At 43.5% G+C, this 22545-nt stretch overlaps 1 pseudogene; it reads left to right on the top strand.

The window, feature by feature from the left end:
• Nucleotides 1-805: 805 nt before the first annotated feature.
• LOC124017820 lies at nt 806-21075 on the top strand (annotated as a pseudogene).
• Nucleotides 21076-22545: the final 1470 nt, after the last annotated feature.

Here is a 22545-nt window from a genome sequence, read left to right as displayed (position 1 = left end):
GGCATAAACCATATGCTTGACAACTAAATTTATAATAAAACATTCAATTTTGTAAGCTTACTGCCCTGGCAAAGAGGTGAGAGAGTTAATTAATTTACTTTTAATTTAAAAAATGAACACCAGGCAACTATCATTTTACCGTCAATGTACCGGCATATGTATTCTGCAACGTTTTTAACATTGAGGGTTGGTTCTGAACTTTGTCGTTTCGTGAATGTTACACTATTTGCTCCGGAAGTACTTGTTTGTTATGATGAATGAAACAATCATGGCTCTAGTGAAGTCTCCATAACACAGTTATCACTTGAGATTGATAAGCTATTTGGGGCACAGTGTACATATATACATTTGGTAAACGATTGATTTATTAATTTCCATTGATTTTGAGAATGGGATTCTTAGGAGTTGTTCATGTTCAGCCAACAGTTGCTTGAAAGTCGCACTTGCTGGGCCGATACAGCTAGCTAGCTAGCCTATGTCCATTGCATTTGAATATAATGAACACTGTACTATTACAATCCAGTGCTAGCAATATGGTTACCTAGCTCACGAATCCAGCAGACCAACAACAATATCCCTGACGACCTACCTATTATGCTTAGTGAGTGTAGGTATACCGACAGGCATGCTGACAGGGCCAGTTTAGCTGTAACACCAAGAGGCCATTGGTGTTGTTATAACAATGCTATCAAAGATAATTCATAACTTATAGCTAACTGGCTCATACAGTTAGTATATAAGCCAAGATGCAAGCCTATTCGAACAACATGCACCCATTTTATTTTTTAGGTCAGCTATACTCATGATGAACTTTGACGGTCTGGACCCAGGGATGGGTGAATACGCACCTGCCCTCCATGGGAGTCTAGAGCCAGGTATGGAGCCCTCAATGGACCCACGGCTCAATCCTGTCTTGTTGCAAGGTGTGGAGCTCAATCCAGATGGTTTTACCGAGGCCGTAAACGAATCTGTGCACATGATGGAAGGGATGTTCTCAGAACTCCACAGTGTGCAAGCAGAAGTGGGCGTTCCTGTCACAGCAACTCACTTTGACCTGCAATAGGACCTGCTCTGGATGGGGAACCACAGGGTAAGAGAAAAATATTATGCCAGAATATAGGTTCTAATTATCAAAGTAAGAACTCGACGGACACTATGAAAGCGTAAACCAAGTTTATTCTTCCCAAAGGATCGAACAGCTGAACCGACAAAAGACATTCACACAAGCACTGATATTTAACCCTTTCTCCTATGCTGAGTCTCCTACATATCTGAACAGCCAATGCATCTCTGTTGCTAAGCAGAACCTTAGTGATACCTGTTCTTCCCCACTTCATCTGACCTCTGCCCCAAAGTGCTCAATCCTCTTATCAGTGCTGCCACAAGTGATAATTTTCCCTGCACTCAGCACATTCCAAACTTAATTGCACCCACAATATACCTTCCTCCTACAGATAACCATTAACTTCTGGTATAAACCCTCTCTATACCATAGCACTCAATATTTCAATAGGATACCTGATAATTAACCCTATTTGAAGTTTTAGGAGTCAGAACCCAGAATCCATCAACTGGTACTTGGAACATGAAGTGCGTCCACAAATGTTTTTGTACACTTTGGTTTCAGCTGCCACTTTTGTGTACATTTGCAATATGGGCTATTCAGCAACAGTTTTCTAACATACAGAATTGTTTCCCCACTCTATTTTTCCATAGGGACAAGGAATGTCCTTTGGTCCCACAATGGGTCGCTACTCTTCTTTCCAGGCGCACCCAACTGATGATATTTGTCAGATTCAGAGCATGGAGACAGGTGTTCTGTTTCTCTCTAAGAGTAATCTCAAGTGCCAAACTCGTGGAGGCCTTGTCATGTTCGACTACCTGTGAGTTGATTTCAAATGATGATTCACATTATTGTGGTTCTTACTGATTTATTTATCTTTTTATTTAAGCTTTATTTAACTAGGCTAGTCAGTTAAGAACAAATTCTTATCTACAATGTTGGCCTACCAGAAGGCAAAAGGCCTCCTGCGGGACAGGGGCTGGGATAAAATAAAATATAAAAAAATAGGACAAAACACACATCGTGACAAGAGACACAACACTTCATAAAGAGAGACCTAAGACAACAACATACATAGCATGGTAGTGGTCCTTCTGTAGCTCAGTTGGTAGAGCATGGCGCTTGTAATGCCAGGGTAGTGGGTTCGATCCCCGGGACCACCCATACGTAGAATGTATGCACACATGACTGTAAGTCGCTTTGGATAAAAGCGTCTGCTAAATAGCATATATTTTATATATATATATATATATATATATATATATATATATATTAACACATGAAAACACAGCATGGTAGCAACACATGGCAGCATCACAACATCGGGGCGGAAGGTAGCCTGGTGATTAGAGTGTTGGAGCTGACAAGGTAAAAAAAATATGTCATTCTGCCCCTGAACAAGGCACTGTTAACCCACTGTTCCTAGGATGTCAAAAATATTTTTCTCTTAACTGACTTGCCTAGTTAAATAAAGGTTAAAAAGTATATATTCAACAAAAATTGGTAGCAGCACAAAACATGGTACAAACATTATTGTGCACAGACAACAGCATAAAGGGCAAGAAGGTAGAGACAACAATAATACAATACAATACAATAAATAATACAATACAATAAATAATTGTACATATTGTGATCTTTCCTTCCTATGCCTAGTTTACGGGCGAGGCTCCAGGGGTAGCTATCAATCGTTTCTTATTCTGTGGGAACACATCTGGGAAGGTAAGGATAACAAGAGAGGCCCAAGGCCACTCATGTTTCTCAGTGTTTGGAAGATGTTACTAGTTTTTTTTTTTTTACATCCTTAACCATTAGTATATATCTCACCTTCTTGCCTTCCACACAAACAGGTGTCGCTTTGTGACCTGCGCACCTTCAAGCTAGAACATGAGTTTGATGCCTTCTCCGGTAGCCTGTCAGACTTTGATGTCCATGGCAATGTCTTGGCTGTGTGTGGGTTCTCCAGTCGAGGAATGAACGAACTAGCGTGTGACCGCTTCCTCATGGTGTTTGACCTGCGCATGATGCGCGCTGTGACACCACTCCAGGTGCACGTGGACCCCCTCTTTTTGCGCTTCATCCCTACGTACACGTCACGCCTGGCCATCATCTCACAGACAGGTATTGATCAAATGGAGAATGTGTTTGTTGTGCAGCCTGCTAGCGGTATTTATCAGAGAATGCAGAAAATAAGACAGACTTTCTTTTCCCTCCATCCCCAGGACAGTGTCAATTCTGTGAACCCACTGGGCTAGCCAACCTGGCTGATGTCTTCCATGTCAACACCGTTGGCCAGTTGCTCATGAGCTTCGACGTGTCCTCCAGCAAGCAGGCTTTGGTCTTTGGGGACTCTGGAGGTGGTGTGCACCTTTGGTCAGACGCCGCAGAGGTCTCCTACAACGGTTATTCACGGGAGACTGAATTTGCTCTGGCCTGTCTGGTGGACTCCTTGCCTCAGCTGGACTGGATCCATGACCTGTTGCCCTTGTCCCTCATCCCCATGCCCTTTACCAGCTCAGAGCCACTACTGTCAGACTGGGTCACCACACAGGCCACTCCCAGCCCTAGGTAAGTAACACATTGTTTTCAGACAAGTTGTGATCACCTTTTGGGGACTTTGATCTGCTAAAGTAGGCTATGTGGTGAATTCACTGCTTCTTGAGGTGGGGTAACACCAACCTCTCTTCAAAATGTCCCTTCACAAGGAGGGATTTTGATAGATATCTTGTGCCCGAAGGATGACTAAGTTAAAACCTGTTGAGGCTAGGGGGCAGCATTTTCACTTTTGGATGAAAGGCTTACCCAGAGTAAACGGCCTCCTACTCTTTTTCAGATGGGAATATATGCATAGTGTTATTACTGGTGGATAGAAAACACTCTGAAGTTTCTAAAACTGTTTGAATTATGTCTGTGAGTATAACAGAACTCATATGGCAGACCAAAACCTGAGAAGAATTCCAAACAGGAAGTGAGAACTAAATTTAGGAAACAGTGCCATTGGATGTCCACCTTAGATATGGATGAGAATGCACTTCCTAGGGCTTCCACAAGATGTCACCATCTTTAGATTCTGGTTGTATGATTCTACTATAAAGGTGGGGCTCATAATAGCTCTTTGAGTGGGTGGTCTGGCAGAAAGCCTCGGTTTCATTACGCGCGGTCACGAGAGAGTGTTCTTGCGTTCCTATGCTTTTCTTCAGACAATTCAATTCTCTGGTTGGAACCTTATTGCTGATTCATGTTTAAAACATCCTAAATATGGATTGCATACATAATTTGACTTGTTTCTACGACCTGTAACGGAACTTTTTGAGTTTTTGTCTGGAGGAATTGCTCGTGCTTTTTGAGGATTGAATGCTGGGCTGAACAAGCTAACAACAAGTGGCTAAATGGGCTTTTTGGAACTTTTTGGAACAAATCAGTAATTTATTGTCGAACTGGGATTCCTGGAATTGCCTTCTGTTGAAGATATTCAAAGGTAAGTGAATATGTATAGTGTTTTTTGTAGCTTCTGTTGACACCAAAATGTCGGGTTCATTGGTTACGCCCCCAATCCTCACACCCGTCCCCGGAACCAGGTATGTCAATCATCCACAAATTCTGTGTCTCAGAAAGAGTTGGGTTCTGAACTATGCTTGGCTTGTATAAACATCCCCTCCTATTTGCTGTATTTCAGGTTCCTTACAAGATCAAGGAGGTGGAGCTGGACTTTGACAACTACAATCAGGGGGTTCCTGAGTCTCCTATTGGTCGAGATGAAGAACCACACCTCTACATGGTGCCCAAAAAATACAGGAAGGTGTGTCCCTTACTTATTACATTGTTATTTACTTGTAAATGTGAAATATGTGGTTCAACAGTATGGATGTGTTATGAGCACAATGTGGTTCATTTTGGTTTTGAGATTAGCTTGTTGTGTCAATGATGAGAGCTTACATCTTTGATTGTTTTGTGCCCATCAGGTCACCATTAAATACTCCAAACTTGGGCTGGAATACTTTGACTTCAAACATTATAACAGGACCCTGTTTGCTGGCCTGGAACCTCACATTCCCAATGCTTACTGTAACTGCATGATCCAGGTGAGAATCTGAAATGTGTGGCATTCATTTATATAGTGTAAATATACGTTTGATTTATCCATGTTTATTCGTATATTATTTCATTATTTGTTCCCATTTACAAATAACGGTGAGTATTTTCCCCCTGTGTGTCTGATTTGTTAGGTGTTGTATTTCCTGGAGCCAATCCGCTGCCTGGTCCAGAACCACCTGTGTCAGAAGGAGTTCTGTCTGGCGTGTGAGCTGGGCTTCCTCTTCCACATGCTAGACCTGTCACGAGGAGACCCCTGTCAGGTAGTCACCAATAGCCATGACCCATCTCACTCTGTCCTATGGCCTATCTTTCTATCCCTACAAAATAACATACTCTTTGCATGATAGAGCACTGTAGTAGTGTGCTTATGTAACAGAGTTGTAATAAAGACAGTTTGATGGAGTTGTAATAGAGTGGTAATAGAGCACTGTAATAATGTGTATGTATGTACTGAACTGACTGACCACAATTAAACCGTCCTGCTGCCTACTCCCATTGCCATTCACTTATTGCAACCACTGTCCCCTCTCACAGGCTAGTAATTTCCTCAGAGCTTTCTGAACTATCCCGGAGGCGTCTGCCCTGGGTCTGATCCTGGCTGACTCTGATGAGCAGACGGGGAAGGCCAGGTTGGGCCGTCTCATCCAGAGCTGGAACCGCTTCATCCTCACCCAGCTCCACCAGGAGACCCAGGAGCAGGAGGAGCCAGCAGCAGGTGACACTGATCATTTGCACACATTTTTACTGCACCTTTTAACTTTTGTTTTCAAATTTTTATGCCCAAGCAATCAAAAACGAACAGATATTCTTTAAAATTCTTTGCGTTTATTGCACTATCAATGATAGGAATTAAATCAGCTTGTGGATAACTAAATATTTCTTTAGTGTATACTAGATCATCTGGTGTGTTTAGTGATGACTTTGGCTTCATTATTTTTCTCTTCATTTTTGTATTTTTTACCCTTTTTTCTCCCCAATTTCATGATATCCAATTGGTATATTACAGTCTTGTCACATCGCTGCAACTCCCGTACAGACTCGGGAGAGGCGAAGGTCGAGAGCCGTGCGTCCTCTGAAACACAACCAAGCCAAGCCGCACTGCTTCTTGACACAATGCCCTCTTAACTCGGAAGCCAGCCGCGGCAACTGTGTCAGCGTGCATTGCTCCCAGCCAAGCCACAGGAGTCGCTAATGCGGGATGGAACAAGAACATCCCTGCCGGCCAAACCCTCCCCTAACCCAGACGACGCTGGGCCAATTGTGCGCCGCTTCATGGATCTCCCGGTCGCGGCTGGCTGCGACAGAGCCTGGACTAGAACCAGGATCTCTAGTGGCACAGCTAGCACTACGATGTAGTGCCTTAGATACATGCACCACTCTGGAGGCCCGCTTTGTCTCCTTTTGATGCTTTATTTGTTACAGTGTTCTGGGCTCCTCAGGAGAGTCTGTGATTGGAAGGCAGTTTGGGGGTGAGGTTGAGAACAGCAGCCTGTGTCGCTGTGGAAAGGAGACAGTACCTACCGGCCAAACCCTCCCTAAAAATATTCCACTTCATTTGGAACGGCAAGCCAGACAAAAATTTAAATGGGCCTATTTATATAATGAATACAGTGCATTTGGAAAGTATTCAGACCCCTTGACTTTGTTACAGCCTTATTCTAAAATGTATTCAAAAAATAAATCCTCATCAATCTACACACAATAACCTATAATGACAAAGTGAAAACAGGTTTTTACAAAAACAGAAATACCATATTTACATAAGTATTCGGAACCTTTGCTATGAGACTCAAAATTGAGCTCAGCTGCATCCTGTTTCCATTGATCATCCTTGAGATATTTCTACAACTTGATTAGAGTACAGCTTTGGGAAATTCAATGGATTGGACATGATTTGGAAAGGCACACACCTGTCTATATACAGTGCCTTGCGAAAGTATTCGGCCCCCTTGAACTTTGCGACCTTTTGCCACATTTCAGGCTTCAAACATAAAGATATAAAACTGTATTTTTTGTGAAGAATCAACAACAAGTGGGACACAATCATGAAGTGGAACGACATTTATTGGATATTTCAAACTTTTTTAACAAATCCAAAATTGAAAAATTGGGCGTGCAAAATTATTCCCCAAACTTTAAACATCCCAAGGAGCACTGTGAACCATATCAGGCCAAACATAGAAATAGACAAACCAGACACACAAAATAGAATGCCCACCCAGCTCACGTCCTGACCAACACTAAAACAAGGAAAACACATACGAACGAGTCCCCCAAGGTGCGGACTCCGAACGCACAACCTAAACCTATAGGGGAGGGTCTGGGGTGGGCATCTGTCCGCGGTGGCGGCTCTGGCGCTGGACGTGGACCCCACTCCATAATTGTCTTAGTCCACCTCCTTAGAGTGGCGACCTTCGCCGCTAACCTTGGCCTAGGAAACCTAACAACGGCCCCACTGGACTGAGGGGAAGCTCGGGACTGAGGGAAAGCTCGGGACTGAGGGGAAGCTCGGGACTGAGGGGAAGCTCGGGACTGAGAGGAAGCTCGGGACCGAGGGGAAGCTCGGGACTGACAGGAAGCTCGGGACTGACAGGAAGCTCGGGACTGACAGGAAGCTCAGGCAGGTTGATGGATCTACCAGATCCTGGCTGGCTGGTGGTTCCGGCAGATCCTGGCTGACTGGCGGATCCTGGCTGACTGGCGGCTCTGGCAGATCCTGGCTGACTGGCGGATCCTGGCTGACTGGCAGTTCTGGCGGATCCTGGCTGACTGGCGGATCCTGGCTGACTGACGGCTCTGGCAGATCCTGGCTGACTGGCGGATCCTGGCTGACTGGCGGATCCTGGCTGACTGGCAATTCTGGCGGATCCTGTCTGACTGGCGGATCCTGGCTGACTGGCGGATCCTGGCTGACTGGCAGTTCTGGCGGATCCTGGCTGACTGGCGGATCCTGGCTGACGGCGGATCCTGGCTGACTGGCGGATCCTGGCAGACTGGCGGATCTAACTGATCCTGGCAGACTGGCGGCTCTGGTGGCGCTGGGCAGACTGGCGGCGCTGGGCTGACTGGCGGCACTGGCGGCACTGGCGGCGCTGGGCTGACTGGCGGCGCTGGGCAGACTGGCGGCGCTGGGCAGACTGGCGGCGCTGGGCAGACTGGCGGCGCTGGGCAGACTGGCGGGACGCACTGTAGGCCTGATGCGTGGTGCTGGCACTGGTGGTACTGGGCTGAGGACACGCACAGGAAGCTTGGTGCGGGGAGCTGCCACCGGAGGGCTGGTGTGTGGAGGTGGCACTGGATGGACCGGACCGTGAAGGCGTACTGGAGATCTTGAGAGCAGGGCTGGCACTAACCGCCCTGGCTGGATCTTCACCCTAGCCCGGCAGATGTGGGAAGCTGGGATGTAGCGCACCGGACTAAGCACGCGTACTGGGGACACCGTGCGAACCACCGCATAACACGGTGCCTGACCAGCACCACGCTCACCACGGTTAGCACTGCTAGGAGCACTGTAGTGCTGAGATGGCACAGGACGTGCAAGGCTAGGGAGGTGCACAGGAGGCTTGGTGCGTGAGGCTGGCACCATCTTCACCAGCCGACTAGCACACACCTCAGGACGAGTATGGAGAGCTGACCCAGGTGTCATCAAATCCCCGACACGCTCCGTTGGGCGAATTCCGTGTCTCATGCACCAACACAGCAACTCCCTCATATCTCTCTCCTCCAATTTCCCCATTAACTCCTTCACAGTCTCTGTTTCACTCACCTCCAACACTAGCTCTGGTTCTGAGCTCCTCCTTGGCTCCTCACGATAAACGGGGGGAGTTGGCTCAGGTCTGACTCCTGACTCTGCCACATTCCCCCTGTGCCTCCCCCCAAGACATTTTTGGGGCTGACTCTCGGGCTTCCGTCCGCGCCGCCGTGCTTGCTTCGCCAACCTCATTCTCCTGTAACCTTCCACGCACTGCTCCATCGATTCCCAGGCGGGCTCCGGCACTCTCCCTGGGTCGACCGCCCACCTGTCTATTTCCTCCCAAGTAGTATAGTCCATATTCTCCAAGTAGTGCAGCCTCTCCTGCTGCTGCTGCTGCTCCTGCTGCTGCTCGTTACCACGCCGCTTGGTCCTGTTGTGGTGGGTGATTCTGTAACGGTTTTCTTCTGGTGAAAGAGAGGCGGGCCAAAATGCAGCGTGGTGGTTATTCATGTTTAATTTATAAAGACACTATACATTAACAGATTAAACAAAACAAGAAAAGTGAAAACCTAAACAGTCCTATCTGGTGCAAACACAGAGACAGGAACAATCACCCACCAAACCCAACACAAAACAGGCTACCTAAATATGGTTCCCAATCAGAGACAATGACTAACACCTGCCTCTGATTGAGAACCATATCAGGCCAAACATAGAAATAGACAAACCAGACACACAACATAGAATGCCCACCCAGCTCACGTCCTGACCAACACTAAAACAAGGAAAACACATACGAACGATGGTCAGAACGTGACACCAAGACAACGCAGGAGTGGTTTCGGTAAAAGTCTATGGGTGGCCAAGCCAAATCCCGGGCTTGAAATTGATCTAACATTTCTGGAAAGACCTGAAAATAGCTGTGCAGTGACACTCCCCATCCAACCTGACAGAGCTTGAGAGAATCTGCAGAGAAGAATCAATCAATCCAATTTATTTATATAGCCCTTCGTACATCAGCTGATATCTCAAAGTGCTGTTCAGAAACCCAGCCTAAAACCCCCAAAATCAAGCACGTCCGGTGAACAGGTCAGGGTTTCATAGCCGCAGGCAGAACAGTTGAAACTGGAGCAGCAGCACAGCCAGGTGGACTGGGTACAGCAAGGAGTCATCAGGCCAGGTTGTTCTGAGGCATGGTCCAAGGGCTTAGATCCTCAGAGAGAGAGAGAGAGAGAGAGAAAAAGAGAGAAAGAAAGAAAGAAAGAAGGAAAGAAAGAAAGAAAGAAAGAAAGAAAGAAAGAAAGAAAGAAAGAAAGAAAGAAAAAAAAGAGAGCGCATTAGAGGGAGCATACTTCAAATCCCACAGGACACCGGATAAGACAGACTGACCCTAGCCCCCTGACACATAAACTACTGCAGCATAAATACTTGAGGCTGAGACAGGAGGGGTCTGGAGACACTGTGGCCCCATCAGACGATACCTCCGGACAGGGCAAACCAGGCAGGATATAACCCGAATGGGAGAAACTCCCCAAATTCAGATATGCCAAGTTGGTAGCGTCATAACCAAGAAGACTTGAGGCTGTAATCGCTGCCAAAAGGTGCTGAGTTAAGGGTCTGAATACTTATGTAAGTGAAAGTTCAAAAAATTATATACATTTGCAAAAATGTCTAAAAACCTGTTTTTGCTTTGTCATGATTGGGTATTGTGTATAGATAGATGAGTAAAAAAAACAATTTAATCCAACTTTACTTAAATCTGATGTCTCACCCCGAGTTCAAGAATGGCTTTTTTCCTTCATTCAGATTTGAAAATGAAATAATCTCCAAAATATCACTATTTTTAAAAACAAGCTATAGAAAGCTGGTTGCAATTTCAGTTTAATCTCAAATATACTAATTGATTTAAAAAAAACATCATTTTTGGAAAAAGTGTTTACAAATGGTATAATCAAGGGCCTCCCGAGTGGCGCACAATTGGTCCAGCGTCGTCCAGGTTAGGGGGAGGGTTTGGCCGGGGGGGCTTTATTAGGCTCAACGCGCTCTAGCGATTCCTTGTGGCAGGCCAGGCCCCTGCATGATGACTTCGGTCATCAGTTGAACGGTGTTTCCTCCGACACATTGTTGTGGCTGGCTTCCGGGTTAAGCGTGTGGGTGTTAAGAAGCGCGGCTTGGCGGGTCATGTTTCGGAGGACGCATGACTCAACCTTCGCCTCTCCCAAGCCCTTTGGGTAGTTGCACTGATGAGACAAGATTGTAATTGGATCGCAATTGGATATCACAAAATTGTGGAGAAAAAGGGGGTACATTTACACACACACAAAAAAAATATATAATCTTTGTAAATTAAATCCTAAATAGGACTTGTGGAGTTATGTCACACATGCAGTTTACAAAAATATATGGAAATGTGTGCGCTTTGCAAAATTGCAAACAACTGATCGTAGAATTACTGCAAAAATGGTGTAGGTAAGTGAAAAGGGTAGAAGGTAAGGAACTTGAAAGTTGGCCCTGCATTTAAGACCAAAATTGGCAAAAGAAATTTTCATTTAAGGACCAAAAAATTGACAGCTGCGCCATACAGGTTGCAAAATATTTGGGAGGTGATTTTTTTATGTACCGATTCCATGGCACATGGTTCATGAACTGATACACAAAATGACGCCGGATTCAAAACTCCAAGTTTTTATTTAAATTATTATACAAAATTCTTGCAACCAATAGATACACAGTGGGGCAAAAAAGTATTTAGTCAGCTACCAATTGTGCAAGTTCTCCCACTTAAAAAGATTATGACAGACAAAATGAGGGGACAAAACCCGGAAAATCACATTGTAGGATTTTTTATGAATTTATTTGCAAATGATGGTGGAAAATAAGTATTTGGTCAATAACAAAAGTTTATCTCAATACTTTGTTATATACCCTTTGTTGGCAATGACAGAGATCAAATGTTTTCTGTAAGTCTTCACAAGGTTTTCACACACTGTTGTTGGTATTTTGGCCCATTCCTCCATGCAGATCTCCTCTAGAGCAGTGATGTTTTGGGGCTGTTGCTGGGCAACACGGACTTTCAACTCCCTCCAAAGATTTTCTATGGGGTTGAGATCTGGAGACTGGCAAGGCCACTCCAGGACCTTGAAATGCTTCTTATGAAGCCACTCCTTCGTTGCCCGGGCGGTGTGTTTGGGATCATTGTCATGCTGAAAGACCCAGCTACGTTTCATCTTCAATGCCCTTGCTGATGGAAGGAGGTTTTCACTCAAAATCTCACGATACACGGCCCCATTCATTCTTTCCTTTACACGGATCAGTTGTCCTGGTCCCTTTGCAGAAAACAGCCCCAAAGCATGATGTTTCCACCCCCATGCTTCACAGTAGGTATAGTGTTCTTTGGATGCAACTCAGCATTCTTTGTCCTCCAAACACGACAAGTTGAGTTTTTACCAAAAAGTTCTATTTTGGTTTTATCTGATGATATGACATTCTCCCAATCTTCTTCTGGATCATCCAAATGCTCTCTAGCAAACTTCAGACGGGCCTGGACATGTACTGGCTTAAGCAGGGGGACACGTCTGGCACTGCAGGATTTGAGTCCCTGGCGGTGTAGTGTGTTACTGATGGTAGGCTTTGTTACTTTGGTCCCAGCTCTCTGCAGGTCATTCACTAGGTCCCCCCGTGTGGTTCTGGGATTTTTGCTCACCGTTCTTGTGATCATTTTGACCCCACGGGGTGAGATCTTGCGTGGAGCCCCAGATCGAGGGAGATTATCAGTGGTCTTGTATGTCTTCCATTTCCTAATAATTGCTCCCACAGTTGATTTCTTCAAACCAAGCTGCTTACCTATTGCAGATTCAGTCTTCTCAGCCTGGTGCAGGTCTTGGCCATAGTGGAGTTTGGAGTGTGACTGTTTGAGGTTGTGGACAGATGTCTTTTGTACTGATAACAAGTTCAAACAGGTGCCATTAATACAGGTAACGAGTGGAGGACAGAGGAGCCTCTTAAAGAGTTACAGGTCTGTGAGAGCCAGAAATCTTGCTTGTTTGTGGGTGACCAAATACTTATTTTCCACCATAATTTGCAAATAAATTAATAAAAAATCCTACAATGTGATTTTCTGGATTTTTTTTTCTCATTTTGTCTGTCATAGTTGAAGTGTACCTATGATGAAAATTACAGGCCTCTCATATTTTTAAGTGGGAGAACTTGCACAATTGGTGGCTGACTAAATACTTTTTTGCTCCACTGTATATATAGACCAATTATTTCTGTATATATATGGGGGGATACGACCATTCCAGCTCTGCAGATTTTGCTGCGAAGAGACAGAATCATTAGGTCACTTGTTTTGGTACTGCCCATATGTAGCTTGCTTTAAGGTCGCAGGTTCAGGAATGGCTGAAAAATTGCAACATTTACTTGGAGTTAACTCTGCGATTAGCACTGCTGGGTGATTTGAAAAGTCATAGTCAATCGATCAATAATATAATAATACTCTTAGCAAAGGTGTTTCTTTAATTTATAATCTGTAGAAACTATGAGAATAGAAAGGTTCAGAACTTTTGAAACAGCACAGTGGAAAAATATATGGCAGCTAGAAATCAAAACTGGATAGTCTACAGTGATAAGATGTGAGGGGTTGAAGTTTGGCTGAAGGCTGGGGCTAAAAACAAACAATAGTTAACTAATGTAAAATATACTGTCCATGAAATGTATGTAGTATGTAAAAGCTGGAAGTGGAAGCATAAGTATTGCTGTCCATTAGTTTACTAGGGTTAGGGGAAAATAATAAAGAAGGAAATATATTTCAAAAATATATATTGGGAATGGAAATTATGCAGACAATTACATTGATAAAAGCCACAATCTATCTGCATTAAAATAAAAAAGGAGAATGTAAGGCTAAAAGTTCTATTTGAAAACCGTATTTGACTAACTTATTTTTGTTGATATTGCAGTGTAAGGGGGTAGGTAACACATCAGAAGTGGTATCTATTCAATGACTTCCTGATTGAGCCAATTGACAAGGTAATCTTTGGTTACTCACTGAATCAACAAATCAAATATCTTATCAATAAAAGAGCTCTTATCAATTCCTCAAATATAACAATGTGTTTGTATTTTTTTTGTTCATGTGTCTCAGGCTGAAGCAGCACAGTTTGATGTGAACTGGAAGCTTCCAGCCATCCTGTATTACGCCAAGAGAAACTACCACTCCAAATACGACCTACGCAGTAAGCCATCCACTCATTGTCTGTTACAGTTTCTTCATTTATCTGATCAGGGTCAACATGACCGTGGATTGCCATACATTTTACATACAGGATTTCATTTAAATCATATAAAATAAATAAGGTAATTTCAGCAGTAGATATTTGCTTTAGTGCATGCCACTCCACAACATAACCTTGACATCCTCTGTGAAGATGAGGGATGGTTGTGGTACTGTGTATGACTGCACTCATTACCTGTTTAAGAACATACCCACCCCGACACTTGATGCCTGTCTGTCTTCCCCAGTTAAGAACCCCATCGAGGCCAGTGTGCTGTTGACAGAGGCATCGCTGGCGCGGAAGCAGAGGAAGAGCCACGTCACGTTCATCCCCCTCATGGTCAGTGGGATGCCCCGGGCCGGGGACCTCGTGGGACTGGACGCTGAGTTTGTCACCCTCAACCAGGTCAGTCTGGCAGGTGTGATTGCTAGATTTAGAGTATACAGTGCATTCGGAAAGTATTCAGGCCCCTTGACTTTTCCCACATTTAGTTATGTTAGAGCCTTATTCTAAAACAGATTAAATAGTTTTTTTTAGGGATGCATGATATATTGGTGAGCATATCGGAATCGGACGATATTAGCTAAAAATGCCAACATCAAAGCTGACGTGCATACCTATATAATGTAAGTAGATGACATAACGACGCCACAAAAAATACAGCGCTACACAGAACAAAAGCAGAAAAATACTAAGCGCACACTTCCAACAACTAAACAAGTTCAAGTCCAGCAGTCATTTGAAACAGTAAGAAAATTTCAGCATGACAACTCAAAGGTGAAATCCATTAACTCCAAGATAATGGAATTTATTACCCTTGACAATCAACCATCTTCTGTCGTGGACGATGTTGGCTTTCGCCGACTGGTCGAGCCCCGGTACACACTTTTTTTCAGATGTTGCCCTACCGGAGTTACAGTATTGTTGAAACGTACAACTATGAGCTACGTGTTATGGGTGTCACTGCTATTAGCTTCACGACTGACATTTGGACCAGCGATGTCAGCCCCATGAGCATGCTGAGTCTGACAGCACAGTGGGTTGATAAGGATTTCGTACTGAGGAAAGCCGTATTGCATGCTCATGAATGTGCTGGTTCTCATACCACTGCTGCCATTTCAATGGCATTTGAGAACATGTTTAAAACTTGGAAACACGAATACACTAGTTAGCGCCATTTGAACAACTGACTCGAGAAATAAGCTAATCAACTGCGTCTGCAGCAGACGTGATACCCTCTGTCATGGTATTGAAAACGCCTGCTCAACAAAACTGCCAACACACCGTGGGGTTCAAATTTGAGGCTGTGAACGAACGAAACGAAACAGCACAGCAAGTAAGTGAAAGAAATAGGTTTTGATGATGTTTTACTGGTAATGGGGACATAAGTAAATACCAACAAAATAACTTTTTGGTCAATGTGGTGTGTGTAACCTTTTATTTAACAAGGCAAGTCAGTTAAGAACAAATTCTTATTTACAATGACGGCCTACCCCGGCCAAACCCGGACGGCGCTGGGCCAATTGTGTCACGGCCGGATGTGATACAGCCTGGATTCGAACCAGAGACTGTGGTGATGCCTTTTGCACTGAGATGCAGTGCCTTAGACCGCTGTGTCCATGTGTGTGTGTTAACTATTTAACTGTACTATAATACTTAAAAGGCTGAAAAAAATGTCTATCGGTTATCGTTATTGTTTTTTTGGCAAGGAAAATATTAGATGTCAGTATCGGCCAAAAATGTAATATCGGTGCATCCCTCATTTTTTCCCCCTCATCAATCTACACACAATACCCCATAATGACAAATCAAAAACAGGTTTGTAGAATTTTCTGCAAATGTATTAAAAATAAAAAACTGCAATATCAAATGTACATAAGTATTCAGACCCTTTACTCAGTACTTTGTTGAAGCACCTTTGGCAGTGATTACAGCCTCGAGATTTCTTGGGTATGATGCTACAAGCTTGGCACAACTGTAGTTGGGGAGTCTCTCCCATTTTTCTCTGCAGATCCTTTCAAGATCGGTCAGGTTCTAACTGAGCTCAATTGTTATGAAACGCATATACAGTGATTACTTTTTTGTCTCTTTTATAGAAACCTTGAGAAATAACAAGGAGCGCCCATAATGTGTTTTGTGTGGGGAAGTGCTTAGTAATGAGTATCTCAAAACGAACAAATTAATAAAATGACACGTCCTGACCAAACATCCAGGCAAAACATGACGGTAAACCCAGGGAGTTATTTCAGAACAGGGCAGAATGCTTCAGGAAACAGTGCTTCGAAAGTGGAAAAGTAAGTCAACTAACAAGGCATTGTTGTCATTAACGTTAGCCAAAGCAAGCTAACTAGCTACTGATAGTGCATCCCTAAGAAACAGTACAGATGAAGATGGAAAATTTAGGCCTACTGTACATTTTACTGTAGAAATTATTGTTGAAAACAAGTTTAGGTTGGAACTGTTGCTGTTACAAGTAATACTTTTTTATTCTGAACTGGAATAAACTGATTGAAGCAAGATGTTTTTTGAGACTAACACAGTTCTGGGTTGCTCATCTTCAGCAGGAAACGGTCTCCTGCCTGACTGAGAAAGCAGTAGATGTTCAGATCCACTTTGGCACCACATACCTATGCAAGTCAGGGTTCTCAAATACAGAAACAGTGTCAATGCTGAGCATCACCTCAGTGTTGCACTGTCAAAAACTGATCCCAGATTAGACCTGCTTGTTGAAAACCTTAACCAGCCACACACCTCTCATTAGTAGTGTGTGTGTGTGTGTGTGTGTGTGTGTGTGTGTGTGTGTGTGTGTGTGTGTGTGTGTGTGTGTGTGTGTGTGTGTGTGTGTGTGTGTGTGTGTGTGTGTGTGTGTGTGTGTGTGTGTGTGTGTGTGTGTGTGTGTGTGTGTGTGTGTTCTGGTCTACATCTGTGTGATGTGATCAATCAGTTTATTCCAGTTCAAAATAAAAAAATATGAATTTTAACAGCAACAGTTCCAACCTAGACTTTCTATCAACAATCATTTATACAGTAAGATGTACAGTGAGATGTACAGTAGGCCTGGTTATTTTTATCTGTACTGTTACTTAGGGATGCACAAGCAAAAAGCCTGTGTGTGTGTGTTCTGTTAGACATCTGTGTGATGTGATCAATCTGTTTATTCCAGTTCAGAATGAGATTATTTATTGTATTTTAACAGCAACAGTTCCAACCTAGACAGGTATGTAAGAGTGTTTTTAATGGGAAAAATAAATATTAGATTTATGGGTATTTCATTGTTATTTGTTTTTGTCTATATCCCTTTTTTTTAGGCATAAGGGCAATGAAATGTACCGATATTTACGCATAGTTTTATATTTTCCTAAGCTTGGGTCCCAGGAAAACATAGAATTTCTCATTCGGGTCCCAGGCTGAAAAAGTTTAAGAACCCCTGCTCAAGGATATTCAGAGACTTGTCCTGGAGCCACTCCTGCATTGTCTTGGCTGTGTGCTTAGAGTTGTTGTCCTGTTGGAATGTGAACCTTCGACCCAGTCTGAGGTCCTAAGTGCTCTGGAGCAGGTTTTCATCAAGCATCTCTCTGTACTTTGCTCCGTTCATCTTTCCCTCGATCCTGACTAGTCTCCCATTCCCTGCCGCTGAAAAACATCCCCACAGCCTGATGCTGCCACCATCATGCTTCAGTGTAGCGATGGTGCCAGGTTTCCTCCAGACGTGACGCTTGGCATTCAGGCCAAAGAGTTCAAACTTGGTTTCATCAGACCAGAGAATCTTGCTTCTCATGGTCCTTTAGATGCCTTTTGGCAAACTCCAAGCGGGCTGTCATGTGCCTTTTACTGAGGAGGGGCTTCCAACTAGACACTCTACCATATAGGCCTGATTGGTGGGAGGGCTGCAGAGATGGTTGTTCTCTCATCTCCACGAAGGAACTCTAGAGCTCTGTCAGAATGACCATCGGGTTCTTGGTCACCTCCCTGACCAAGGCCCTTCTCCCCAGATCTGTGCCTCGAAAACAATCCTGTCCTGGAGCTCTACGAACAATTTCTTTGACCTCATGGCTTGGTTTTGGCTCTGCCATGCACTGTCAACTGTGGGACCTTATATAGACATGTTTTTGCCTTTCCAAATCATGTTGAATCAATTGACTGTACCACAGGTAGCAAAGGGTCTGGATAGTTATGAAAACAAGGTATTTCTGTAAAATATATATATATATATTTGCAAAAATGTATAAAACCATGTTTTCACTTTGTCATTATGGGGTATTGTCTGTAGATACATTAGGAATTTATTTAATAAGTTTTCGAATAAGGTTGTGACGTAACAATGTGGAAAATGTCAAGGGGTCTGAATATTTTCAGAATGCACTGTAAGTCAGAGTATGCTAGGTCAACAATGTATCTGGGTAGAAGGTTCCTTTAGGTACAGATCCGGGATCAGTTTTTCCTGCCCAGATCCTAACCTTAACCATTTAACAGGTGTATAATAGGGGAAGCTTCACCCTAGCAACATAGCAATGAGGATAATAATTAACAACTGTGATACATCAAGGAGCTCTGCTTGGAGATCCACTGTTTAAATTCCCCCTTATGGACCGCATACTGTCTATATATAGGAGGAGGCAGAGCTACGCAGCGACGGCACCAAGTCCACCATTAAGCCTAGTCAGATGTCTGTGGCACGGATCACCTGCGTGCGTGGTCAGGGTCCCAACGAGGGAGTACCGTTCATCGATGACTACATGTTATGCAGGTGAATGAGGACCCAAAAGCGACTTAACGGAAACAGAGTCTTTATTCCAGTTTTAAACAAAAGCGATAATCCTGGATATTATCTAGGTAAATGCAAAAACAGGAAAACTGAAATCCACTCGTCAGTAGAGAGGAACGACTGGAGACGCGACCACAGACTGCAGGTCGCTTCAGGAAGGCACCGGCCGTAGCTGACATTAACACCTGCTCACACGCAGCATCTGAAGAAGGTAAAAACACGACAGGGCGGAACAAGGACACAGAACTGCGAACATGAAACAAGGATCCGACAAGGACAGAAGCGGAAAACAGAGGGAGAAATAGGGACTCTAATCAGAGGGCAAAATAGGGGACAGGTGTGAAAAGAGTAAATGAGGTAGTTAGGAGAATGAGGAACAGCTGGGATCAGGAACGGAACGATAGAGAGAGAGAGCGAGAGAGGGAGAGAGGGAGGGGGAGAGAGAGGGATAGAAAGAGGGAAAGAACCTAATAAGACCAGCAGAGGGAAACGAATAGAAGGGAAGCACAGAGACAAGACATGATAATCAATGACAAAACATGACACTACATCTCTACTCAGGAGCAGGTAATGCAGCCCCTCTCACCCTGGCAATAATAATGACTACTTTAACAGGATGGATGGATGTCCAGATAATTATTGTTATGCAGTTAAATCTGATGTGACAGCTTCCTAACAAAGCGACCTAGTTTTAACTAATCTTAGTTTTTAAAGTTTATTCTTCCTCGCTGTTTTGCTGGTGCAGGTGGTGGACTATCTGACCCAGTACTCAGGCATCAAACCAGGGGACCTGGATGCTAAGATTTCCTCTAAGCACTTGACCACTCTGAAGTCAACATACCTGAAGCTGCACTTCCTCATTGACACCGGAGTACGCTTTGTTGGCCATGGTTTACAGAAGGACTTCCGGGTTATAAATTTGCTGGTAAATTTGTATACTTAATTTACCTGATTTTTAAATTGAACCAATTTTATCTGTGTTTCTATACCCCTGGCCGCAGTTTTAGTAAAGATTATGGGCTGGTTTCCCGGAGACAGATAAAGCCTAGTCCTGGACTAAAAGCATGCTCAATGGGGAATCTGCTTTGAAAAATGTCTGTTTAACCTAGGACTAGTCTTTATATGTGTCCAGGACACCAGCCCTATAGGTTAACTAGATTAACAGTAGACAGGGTAATTTCAATGGAGGGAGAGTGGGAGCTCATTTTGATATACCTTGCTCAGGTGCTGAAGGATCAGGTAGTTGACACCGTCTACCTGTTACATATGCCTCGTAAGGGGATGATCTCTCTGCGCTTCCTCGCCTGTTACTTTCTGGGTAAGAGCTTATACTCCTTCACCACTGTTTTGGTCATATAGAAATTATTACTTTAGTCTGCCATTTTCCAAATTCATCCATGTAACAACCAAATTGTGTGAAATGGCAAACTTCTACTTCCTTCTCCGGACCTTAACATCCAAGGTGAGACCCATGACCGTATTGAGGACGCACGGACTGCCCTTGCTCTGTACAGGACAGGAAGTACCTGGAACTGAGTCGTGGAGGAGGGAACGACGAAGTCCGCAAAGTTCTGAAGGGACTCTATGAGAAAGGCCGCAAGCTAGACTGGAAAGTCCCTGACTGTGACACAGGAGATGGTCAAGGTAGCCCAAAAAGTATGAAACTGGCATTGCATTAGAGGGTGTAATGTAGGTGGGATCTGGATATTATTGGGGCTAACTTTATTTTTATTAGCAGTATACGGGATCTACCAATCTTCGTTGATTGAATGTAGTCCCATCAGTACAGTCTTCCCCTCAGTGAAGGGTCTGTGAAGAGTGCCTGAAGACATTCCTGCCAAACTGATTTAATCCTGGTGTTTAATCATTTCAATCAATCTTTTATTTATTGTTAAAACCAGTACTCACAAGGTATTGACTCCCATAAAGTATGAAACTGGACAGGTTATCAACAAGACCAGAATGCTGAAAGAGGTTGTGTCAGTGTCCCAACTTTCCACATAATCTTGCTTGCCTGTACAGTACCCTGATCTGACTCTGCCATTTACATTATTTGAAAAAGGACTGAACAGTTTTGATCTTCTCCAAAACAGAAGTCAAAACAATTTCTACTTTCATTTAGTATTTTTCTTTAGGTTTGTAAAGAGTGTTTGTCATTATGCTGTACATTATGCTGCTAACATGGGCAAATAATTTTAACATTTTGATAAACTTTTTATAGTGATGTTTTTTTAAATAAAAGCTTAATATAGTACACTGTATATTCATATTTCTATTTTCTTCCTAATTCACTTTTTATGATAAATTGGGAGATAGACATTTACCTTAAAAGCTAGAATCCTCAGTTGCTACATACACTTATACATTAATGATATATACGCATTGATTATTGAGGAATATAACTTTATTTATTTATTTCACTTTTATTTAACCAGGTAGGCAAGTTGAGAACAAGTTCTCATTTACAATTGCGACCTGGCCAAGATAAAGCTAAGCTATTTACTTTTGCAGCTTTTGAAAATGTTTTTCTGGAGCAGGTAAAAAATTAGATTTTTATTGGTTAACGCTTCACAGAGTTGCAATTTAAATGAGTAGACACTGGGTGAACGTATTTATAAATGTTAAAATGGATTTGAATTAGGCCTAAAACGTGCTATTTGGGTTATTGGACGGGATCCTGCGATGACGACCACACAACGTTTCAGTAGCCGTGCGCTAACCCGTGCTGTTACGTCATCCGTGTCTCTATTGTGATGTATGAGATTAGGTGGTTTTCAATGTCCGAAAATGGCTAATCATACGGTCATCATTTTCTACAAGACAGGTCATGAGGCAGTCGATCAGCAGAGATCTTACCAGCCAGCCACCCTACTCAGTAGACCCCTAGATCATACAGTAGACCCCGTCTCGACAATTATGATCGGACAGAAGAACAAAGTAAATCCTGTATTTCTCTATCCTAGAATATCCCATAGCCAAATATCCAGTCCATAATAATGCCAATGGACTTTTCGACTGCATTCAATTTAGTCGCCATAGGCTTATTAATGTTTTAGGATACGTTTAGCAGATTATGTCCTTATTAAGCCGCATTCAGACAGTCCGGGAAAACGCTGCTGCCTCTATTCGTTTTCAAGTGAAAATATATTTCTCAAGCGGCAGAGAAAAATGACCCGCACGTGCGGCTGTAGTTGTGGTCGGTAGCGAGCTGCGCCTTCGATGCCGCTGGGTGGGAGGCAAATCTGCCGCTGGCTTTCCATAGAAACCAATTGAGGGGGCTACGTTTTATTTCGTTGTGTGTAGACCATTGCATGCTCAAAAAAGGTGCTAGTTAATATAGCCTACCAAATAAAGGTTATTCATTTGCATCTGTAGGAGAACCCTTTGGATAACCTTTTATAAAGGTTCTATGTATAACCATCCACAACTAGATCTAACTTAATTAGAGGGTTCTATGATTCCCATACAGGGACAAATCAAATAACCATAAGGGGTTGATATTGTTGCTGTGTGGGAACCGTTTTTGGTGCAATGTATAACCTTTTTATTAGACCCATAGAGGGTTCTTTGATTTGTCCCTTTAGGCTAGTGTAGGTGAATGTTTTTTCATGCTATGTAGAACCAATTTTTGAAGAACCATAAAGGTCATTTGGGT

Source organism: Oncorhynchus gorbuscha, linkage group LG03, assembly GCF_021184085.1.
Source record: "Oncorhynchus gorbuscha isolate QuinsamMale2020 ecotype Even-year linkage group LG03, OgorEven_v1.0, whole genome shotgun sequence".
NCBI lineage: Eukaryota > Metazoa > Chordata > Actinopteri > Salmoniformes > Salmonidae > Oncorhynchus > Oncorhynchus gorbuscha.
The sequence above is the reverse complement of the archived record's forward strand: the minus strand, read 5'-3'. Positions and strand labels throughout refer to the sequence as shown.